Source organism: Primulina eburnea, chromosome 8, assembly GCF_022965805.1.
Source record: "Primulina eburnea isolate SZY01 chromosome 8, ASM2296580v1, whole genome shotgun sequence".
NCBI lineage: Eukaryota > Viridiplantae > Streptophyta > Magnoliopsida > Lamiales > Gesneriaceae > Primulina > Primulina eburnea.
In genome coordinates, this window is record NC_133108.1 from 9,124,931 (window position 1) to 9,135,597 (window position 10,667).

Consider the following 10,667-nt stretch of genomic DNA (forward strand, 5'->3'; position numbering starts at 1 on the left):
CGTAGTCTCGCGCTGGCGCGCGCGAGCTTCTGATCATTCGCCTCTTCTGTGCGCGCGCTAGCGCGAGATTTCGCGCGATGGCGCGCGATGTCCTGCTCGGAAGGCTGTCATTGCGCGCGCGGCTGCGCGGAAGTTGGCGCGATGGCACGCACATCTCTGGTCTTGCACAAATATGGGTGTGCGCGCGGGAGCGCGTGAAGTGGTGCGGCCGCGCGCACACATATGTCCGGTGATGTGCTCGTGGTCGTGCGCTTCTTGGTCCACTTGGCTTCGTGTTCGCTATTTTCTCCATTCCTGAAATGACAACATAAACAAACCAAAAACGCATAATTCTGTTCGAAACAAGCATAATTCAAAATGGATTTAAATGTAAATTAAGTGCAAATCTTGCACTTATCTAACCCCCCAAACTTGAACTTTTGCTAGTCCCGAGCAAAATAGAATGAAAACCGGAAGTCAATTAACAAATAATGAAACTCTTAGCAGTCATGGATTCGCAAAAAGTGATATTGGCCTCAGACTTATCTATTTTAATGTAATTCATGATTTCCCAAGAGTCACGTGCGTGTGTGATATGTCAATGTTTATTTACCCAATCGAATGCTCAGATAGAGTAATAATGCCCATTCGCCTTACAGAATCGAGAAATCCTCAGTTTAGTTCAACTCACACTTCATCAAAATACAAATTCACATTCACAGATCACATAGGACTTTATTGGTGATTAATTGGCTCAATGAATATTCAACGAAATTATACCAAAGATGAAATCACACAACGAGATGCTTGCAAGCAAGTGATTAAAGTTTATACTTGATGGCAATGTTTTTCAGGTATCCATAGGCTTGACTTGAACAACTTTTCTCCACTAGTATATTGGATAAATGTGACAAGGTTAATAGGTCTTGTAGGCTTGTAACGTTAGGCCACGGCTACAATAAAAGGTATGGAATTCAAAATTTGAGATAAATAATCAAATCTTCATCAATTTCACTCTTTTTCATTTTCTTTTCATTCACCATCCACTTATTGTTTTCTTTTCATTCATATCCTTCATTTCCCATATATTTTCCTTTTTCACCACTTTTGATTCATCCTTTTCTTTGATTGAACTTTTTCTCTTTCTTTTTGTCTATTTTCAACTCCCTCTTTGCACACTTCAATTTTTTCTTTTTCTTTTCAAGGAGCTTTTGAATCATTACAACACCAATGAATTTATTTCTCTCAAAATCAGGCAGGAAAATAAGTGTATAAGCTTCATTAGGTAGTTGTTGTGGGATGTAGAATAGATACAAGTGGGGGATAATTGTATGTCATTGACACACACACCACTTGATTTTTAGTAAGCTCAAAATGGGACACTAGGGATATTTCATGTTCATTTGGTAGGCTCGAAGGCTCAACGGTTTCAAAGATCGCCTAATCATTCCTATGTCACATATTATCCGTATTTCGCCTCAAAAAGTGCTCAAAAAAGTTCTAGATTACCGTCAATCCCTTAGTCATCTCATACAAACCAGTCACATGCAATTTTCAATCAAAATGATATATGAAATAGGTGCACGAAGAAAAAGTAAGCATCTCAATTAACTTTTAAGCTCAAAGGGCTACAATTGACAGTAAACAAAGAACACAGGCCCAAGGATGTTATGAAAGACTGCCTAGATCATTTCTAAGTCTGCAAAAGTGTCAATCAATTTCATGCAAGTTTTACCAAGAATCGGATCTCCCTCATATATTTAGCATCATAGGCATGCAACTTGTCTCTAAGCAACGATAGTATCAACAACACGACCGTGCAGAATAATTGTGACTCCGAGGTTATCATGAACACATATCTATTTCAGGATCGCAATTCAGCTTTCATCATGGTCACACATTTTGCTTATCCATGACGCTACCTAACAAGTTCTAACATACAATAAAAAAAATTTCAAATTAACTAATACTACGCAAAAAATTAAAAAAAAAACTAACAAAGCAATTGCACCAACCCCCCAAACTTAAAGTATGCATTGTCCTCAATGTATAGAAATGAAGAACATGACAACACATTCCTCGTTCCAAAATTTGTTAGCATCGTAGGAACGAGACGAGGAAGCCCCATCTTTTGATCTTTTTCTCGGCGGCATAATTTCCAATTTTTGTCACACCAATAATCAACAATATACACACAAAATCCACCTACAATTGCTTGAAAGCCGAGAATTACCCCCAAATAATAACACGTGAAAGAAAGGTACCCTTGAAGACAATAGCTTGAGATGACAACCGGAGGCGAAGGGAGGCGGCGGCGGCGTCGGCTGCTGTTGGTTGTGGGAGATATTGGTTGAGTTGAGGGAGGAGTATTTGTGGTGTGGAGGTGAGATTGGGTGTGATTTGTGTAGGGGGAAGAGGATGGATTAGTGGGGAGATGGATTTTGAGAGGAGAGTGTATGGAGGAGAGGAAATTGTGAGGGAGGCGGCTGTGGTGTGGGTGAGAATGTGTGTTGTGTGTGAAAAAATCGGGGTAGGGTTTTTTTAAAAAAAAATCTGGTACGCTGCGCGCGGTCGCGCGAGGAGTGGCGCGGCCGCGCGCAGGCTTTTGTATTCGGGACATAATTGAGCTCGGGCGGGCGCACGAGATGTGGCGCTGTCGCGCGCTCGTCACTGTGATCTGGAAATAAATGAGCTCGCGCGGTCGCACGAAAGGTGGCGCTGGCGCGCGCGCCACTGTATTCTGCCAATAATCGAGTGCGCGCCATCGCGCGTAATATGGCGCAGCCGCGCGCTCGTCTCGGGTTTCCTTCGGTAATGATATGCGCGCGACCGCGCGAGAGTTGGCGCTGGGGCGCGCATGCCTCTGTATTCTCTCCCCCCCCCCCCCCCCCCCCTTTTTTTTTTTTTACAAATAACCTGCAAAAATAAAACGATTCAAGTTAATACTTAAATATAGAAAATTAAAAATATTAACTATGAAATTGAAATGACGTAATGAAGCAGAGCGAATGCGAAAATAAATAAATGCGGGTTGCCTCCCACACAGCGCTTGGTTTAACGTCATCAGCCCGACTACCAATTTTGCTCAATTGGGTTCACTCAGACTGAAATTGTCAATATTCCTCACTTCGGTTCCATAGTATGCTTTAACCCGCTGTCCATTGACCTTGAAAGTTCGTCCATCACTGCACTTCAACTCGATAGCCCCATGAGGATATACTGTTTCCACTACAAATGGCCCTGACCAACGTGATTTCAGTTTACCAGGAAACAATTTCAGACGAGAGTTGAATAGAAGTACTTGTTGTCCTAGTTTGAGCTCCCTTCAGACAATGATTTTGTCATGCCACTTCTTAGTTTGCTCCTTGTAGATTTTGGCATTTTCATATGCGTCATTTCTGAATTCATCCATCTCACTTAACTGCAGTTTTCTGACATCGCCAGAAGCTTTCAGGTCGAAGTTCAACTTTTTAACTGCCCAAAATGCTCGGTGCTCCAGTTCTAGTGGCAAGTGGCATGCTTTCCCAAAAACTAACCTATAGGGAGACATCCCAATAGGCGTCTTGAATGCGGTCCGATAAGCCCATAACGCATCATCCAACTTCATAGCCCAATCCCTCCGGTTGGTGTTGACAGTCTTTTCTAGAATTTGCTTAATTTCCCGGTTGGACACTTCAGCTTGGCCATTCGATTGAGGGTGATATGCTAGTGCCACTTTGTGCTTCACGCTGTATTTAGCCAAAAGTGAGTTGAAAATTCTATTGCAAAAATGCGTACCTTCATCACTTATGATGGCTCTCGGTGTTCCAAATCTGGTGAAGATGTTCTTATGCACAAATTTCGCTACAACATGAGAGTCATTAGTACTGGTGGCGATTGCTTCCACCCATTTCGACACATAATCAACAACTAACAGAATATAAGAATTACCAAAAGAAGGGGGAAAGGGTCCCATGAAATCTATGCCCCAAACATCAAAAAGTTTCACCTCCAAAACATTTGTCAGTGGTAATTCGTGACGCCTAGAGATGTTTCCTAGCCTTTGGCATCTATCACATGATTTTACTAAGGTATAACTATCCTTAAACAAACTAGGCCAGTAAAAACCAGATTGTAATACCTTAGCTGCTGTTTGTGAGGCTCCGAAATGTCCACCATATGGTGAAGAATGACATTTCTCCAAAATTTGTTGGGCTTCGAGACCCTCCACGCATCTCCTAATCACTTGGTCAGCACACCTCTTGTACACAAATGGGTCGTCCCAATAATAAAACTTGATATCATGGACAAACTTCTTCTTTTGATGATAGCTCAGGTCTGGAGGAAGGGTACCACAAGACAAAAAATTTGCAATATCAGCAAACCAAGGAATTAGAGTGTTTACCTCAAAGAGTTGCTCATCCGGAAAAGTTTCCTGTATAGCTCCCTCTTCTTTCTTCTCCTCCAACTCAAGCCTCGACAAATGGTCAGCTACCTGATTCTCACTACCATTTTTATCCTTGACCTCAAAGTCAAATTCTTGTAGTAGCAAAATCCACCTTTGTGCCAATCAAATAGGGTCTGAATTTGTCGAAGGCAAATACTACTGCAAGCATCTCTTTTTCGGTCGTAGTGTAATTCTGCTGAGCAGCATCCATTGTGCGGCTTGCGTAGTAGATCGCCCTAAACATCTTGTCTCTTCTTTGGCCTAATACAGCGCCCACTACATAGTCACTTGCATCGCACATTAGCTCGAAGGGCTCCTTCCAGTCCGGTACTATCATGATCGGTGAGGTCACCCATGCCACTTTAATCTTCTCGAATGCCTGCAAACAATCATCATCAAATATAAAAGTCGACTCTTTTTCAAGCAAGTTACACAGGGGTTTAGTAATTTTAGAAAAATCTCTAATAAATCTACGATAGAACCCCGCATGTCCGAGAAAACTCCGTATTCCTTTGATGTTCTTTGGTGGGGGGAATTTTTTGATCGCCACGACTTTAGCTCGGTCCACCTCTAATCCCTTGGACGACACTTTATGTCCGAGAACAATACCCTCTTGGACCATGAAATGGCATTTCTCCCAGTTAAGAACTAAGTTCTTTTCTTGGCATCTCTGCAAAACAAGGGATAGGTTGTGTAAACAGTGATCAAATGAAGAGCCAAATACCGAGAAGTCGTCCATGAAGACTTCCATGATCTCCTCCACCATGTCTGCAAATATGGCCATCATGCACCTCTGGAAAGTGGCAGGTGCATTGCATAGCCCGAACGGCATCCTCCTAAAGGCAAACGTGCCATAGGGACACGTGAAAGTGGTCTTCTCCTGATATTCTGGCGCTATAGCAATTTGGTTATAACCTGAATAGCCATCTAAAAAGCAATAATGACAATAACCAGCAAGTCTATCTAGCATCTGATCAATAAAAGACAGTGGAAAATGATCCTTACGTGTGGCATTGTTTAACTTTCTATAATCAATACATACTCTCCAACCGGTAACAGTGCGAGTAGATATCAGTTCATCATTTTCGTTTCTAACCACAGTTATTCCACCCTTCTTCGGTACAACTTGTACAGGAGACACCCAACTACTATCAGAAATGGCATAAATCACACCAGCATTTAGTAATTTCAGTACCTCATTTTTCACAACCTCTTTCATTGCTGGATTCAATCGCCTCTGCTGATCCACAGAAGGAGTATATGACTCCTCCATCAAAATTTTATGCATGCATATAGTGGGGCTAATTCCCCTAATATCAGAAATCGACCATCCTAAAGCAGTTTTAAATTTCCTCAATACTCTCAATAATTTATCCTTTTCAGTACAAGTAAGAGAGGAAGATATGATTACCGGATATGTCGAGTTTTCACCTAAGAATGCATAACAAAGGTGGCTTGGCAGTTCCTTTAAGTCAGGAGAAGGTGCTTTTACCTCAATTTCCTCATTTTCATTCAACTCTTCAGGCGGTACATCTTTACTCCTTTCTCTCTTTGATCCATCAAGAGCCACGAGTTGCTCTTTCACTTCCCAGTCGTCTTCATCAGCAGTTCCTGCAGCACCTATCAAACAGCTCTCCAAGGGATCCCTAGTTTCTGCACAGTCAAGCGACATACAAGAGTCTAAAATATCAATGCTTTTACAAGTGCTTACCTCATTTGACTCCTTCATGGCGTGATAGATATTAAACATGACAGCTTCTCCTCCAAATCTCAGGGTGAGTTCACCCTTGTGCACATCTATCAAAGCTCTTCCAGTTGCCAGAAACGGTCTCCCAAAGATTAGTGGAGCATCATGATCCTCTTCCATATCTAAAATCACAAAATCAGCAGGAAAAATAAATTTATCCACTTATACCAGTACATCTTCGACGATCCCACGTGGATACGTGAGACTTCTGTCCGCAAGCTGCAAGGTGATCGTGGTTGGTTTAACCTCTCCAAGCTCCAATTCCCTGTAAATAGAAAATGACATCAAATTAATACTTGCTCCTAAATCACATAAGGCTTTACTACATTTAGAACCACCAATAAAGCAAGGAATAGTAAAACTCCCTGGATCTTTTAATTTCTGTGGTAGCTTCTTCTACAGTATGGCACTACACTCTTCGGTAAGGTTCACAGTCTCAAACTCCTGCAGCTTCCTCTTCTTAGACATCACATCTTTGATAAACTTTGCATAATTCGGTATTTGCTTCAAAGCATCAGCAAATGGTATGTTGATGTGTATCTTCTTAAAAATCTCCAAAATTTTTGCAAACTGATCATCCAATTTCTTCTTTTTGAATCTCTGAGGGTATGGAAGGGTCGGTTTATAAACCGGAGGTGGTTCAACTTCCACTTCTGTCTTGGATTCCTCATTTTTGCTTTCTTCAACTGTCTTCTCACCTTCCACTCTCTCTTTAGGAATTTGTACCTCCAATTCCTTTCCACTTCTCAGGGTGACTGCCTTGCACTGCTCTTTCAGGTTAACCTCGGTGTTACTAGGAAACTGACCCCTATTCTGGTCTCTTAATGCGGTAGCCAACTTTCCAATTTGAGTTTCCAAAGATTTCGTTGTGGCACCCATATTTCCCATGTGAGTTTCCATATTGTCAAGGCGAGATTCAGTCTGTGCCATCCTCTTGTCGGACTCAACAACAAATGTTCCTACTAAATCCTCAAATGAAGGCTTTCCTTCCCCCTTTGATGTATTGAATCCCGGCGGATGATTCAACACATTCTTATTATTTGCATAAGAAAAATTTTCATGATTTCTTAATCCAGGATGATAAACATTAGGGGGAGGGTTACCTCGATATCCTCCAAATCCTCCAAAGTTTCTGTTGTTGACGTACTGAGCTTCTTCAGGAATAGATTGTTCTTCAGCCACAGTTGATGGACTCTCAGTTTCTGATGTGCTCACTTTGTTCATCGCTGCTATTTGAGAGGTCAATGCAGATACTTGCGCAGTGAGTGACGTAATAGGATCCACAACATTAACTCTAGCTGTCCTTTTTACTTTTGCCCTTTCCGACGGCCACTGGTAGCTATTTATCGTCATCTGTTCGAGCAAGTCATAAGCTTGCTCAAGAGATTTGGCAAAGATCGTGCCACCAGCTGCAGCATCCACTGTTCCTCTTGTCTGCCCATTTAGACCGTTGTAGAATAATTCAATCTGCACCCAGTCTTCGAAGCCATGATTTGGGCATTTTCTCAACAGCTCCTTGTATCTTTCCCATGCCTCATACAATTGTTCAAAATCAATCTGCCTGAATGTGCTAATCTCAATCTTCAACTGTGCAGACTTTGCAGACGGAAAGTATTTTGCCAGAAATTTTGTCGCCAGCTCGTGCCATGTCGTGATGCTTCCCAAGGGAAGCGATTGGAGCCATCCTCGAGCTTGATCCCTAAGAGAAAACGGAAACAAACGCAGTCTAATAACATCATCAGGCACATTATTAATCTTTACCGTATCCGTTATCTCCAAGAAGGTTCTCAGGTGGACGTGAGGATCAGAGGTGGCTGTCCCAGCAAACTGGTTTTGCTGCACCATATTGATTAAAGCTGGCTTCAATTCAAAATTATTGGCGTTGATTGTAGTGACCCGTTCCAGAATCACCTACTAATCAAGATTTAAGCATGCAATTAACTTAATTAATTACAATCAGAGATAATGGCGGAAAAGGTCAACAAACGATAGATATACAACCCAATCGAAGTCCAGAATAATTCAAACAACAATAAATGGTACAACTGTCTCGAAACAAAGCAGTACTGATAACTAAAACAAATGGCTACTCAACGTCCTCCTCCTCCTCCTGAGCCATCCAACCTGAGACCTGCCCCGTGGAAGTGGGGTGTCCAAGATAAAGAAAAACGAGGACGTGAGCGATAAGAACGCCCAGTACAAAAGCATGAGTATACAAGCCTATATGAAATGTACATGCTATGATATGATACCAGGGTAGTCAAGAAACAGAAGTCACAAAAGATCTCAATATGCTCAGTCTAGAGGCGCCAAGTGGATAGTGCCGCGCGGTACTCCTCTGGGTCACTGCATCCACTACAAGATCAGACGTGGACCTAAAATGTCCCGGATCACCGAAGCCCTCCGGACCCGTCGGCTACTGTGTACTCTCGGTGTCCATGCGTCCGCAAGACAGGGCTGAGCGGCCCCACAAGATATAGCTTATATCGAAAGAGATACAGCTCAACAATAAAGGCTATCTCGAAAGAGATACGGCTCAAGATGAAATGCAACATGCAGCATAAAGCGTGACATAATAGCATGCATCATATGACATATATCAATGCAGCAAATAATCATGCAACACATATAAGAATGTATACTCGACCAGGATATCTCGGATAGTACTTTCGTACCTCTAGTAAAGCAATCCTAGTCCACAGGAAATCTTATCAATCGGGTCTAGTCCGTCGTCAGCCCTGACGATACTGAGCTCCCTGACTGCCCTTCTCGGACCGTCGGCTATGCTCGGCTGCTCTGTCCGGGCTGTTCTGTCCTTCCCGGGTTGCTCTTCCCTTTCTGGCTGCTCTTCCCTTCCCGGGCTGCTCTTCCCTTCCTGGCTGATCTTCCCTTCCCGGGCTGCTCTTCCCTTCCTGGCTGCTCTTCCCTTCCCGGGCTGATCTTCCCTTCCCGGGCTGCTCTTCCCTTTCTGGGCTGCTCTAGAGAGCTAAAACTTGCATTTAAACACACAGTACCCCCTCCACAATGAGAAATCCCATGGCCTATTTATAGACCTCAGCTCGGAACTTACCTGCATGAACGTGTCAACCAAATCTCATGCATCCGGACATCTGTCGCTAGGCAGCATGCACAAAGACACCTCACCTTACATGCATGAACGTGTCCAACAATTACCATGCACTTGACACCTGCCCGGCAGGCGTATCAACCAAATACTAAAACTCAATCGACACCTCGGCTACACCTCGGCTTAATCACACGAACTCTAAAGCCAAATTACACATGATTTACTTAATTAAAGATACTTAATCATGTTTATTTAAATAAATAGGATTCGGGCTACTACATTCTCCCCCACTTAAAAAGATTTCGTCCTCGAAATCAGACTAGAAGAAGAACGAAACGAAATCACAGCATCGATAAACAGCTCAAATACTGTTGAATACAACCGATGTTTGGTTTACAACGGAAAAAACACACATACATCCATAGTACAACTACAGTACAACTCAAAAGAGCTCTGGATGCTCTGAACGCATACGGCTCTCTAACTCCCAAGTGGCTTCTTCAGTGCCTCTACGCTGCCACTGAATTAAGACAAGAGGAATGATCTTATTCCGCAACACCTTGTCTTTTCGATCGAGAATCCGAACTGGTCGTTCCACGTAAGACAAATCCGAATCAAGTTGAACTTCAGAGGGATGTAAGATGTGAGACTCATCTGCTACATATCGTCTCAACAAAGATACGTGGAACACATCATGAATACTTGATAGGTACGGCGGCAATGCAAGTCTGTAAGCCAAATCTCCCACGCTTTCCAATATCTCAAAGGGACCAATAAATCTTGGAGATAGCTTACCCTTGAGACCAAATCTCAAAATCCTGCGAAAAGGCGAAACTCGGAGAAACACTTTCTCACCTGGCTGAAATTGAAGAGGTCGACGCTTGGTGTTCGCATAACTAGCCTGTCGATCCTGAGCAGTCTTAATCCGCTTCTTGATTACTGCAACCTTATCAATAGCTTGCTGGACTAACTCTGGTCCCTCAACATGTCGTTCCCCAACTTCGTCCCAGAATAATGGAGTACGACAACGTCGCCCATACAACGCCTCAAATGGTGCCATACCAATACTACGATGATAGCTGTTGTTGTACGCGAACTCAATCAAAGGCAAATGATCCTGCCAAGCGGTTCCGAAATCCATAACACAAGCTCGCAACATATCCTCAAGTGTACGGATAGTCCTCTCTGTCTGACCGTCGGTCTCTGGATGATAAGCCGTACTCAAACTTAGTGAAGTACCCAATGCTGACTGGAAACTACCCCAAAATCGTGAGGTAAAACGAGGATCTCTGTCACTAACAATACTGACTGGCACTCCATGCAAACGTAAAACCTCTTGAATATACAATCGAGCCATACGATCGAAAGTGAAATCACGGTTATATGGCAGAAAATGAGTAGACTTGGTGAGTCGATCCACCACTACCCAAATAGCATCACTGTTCCTC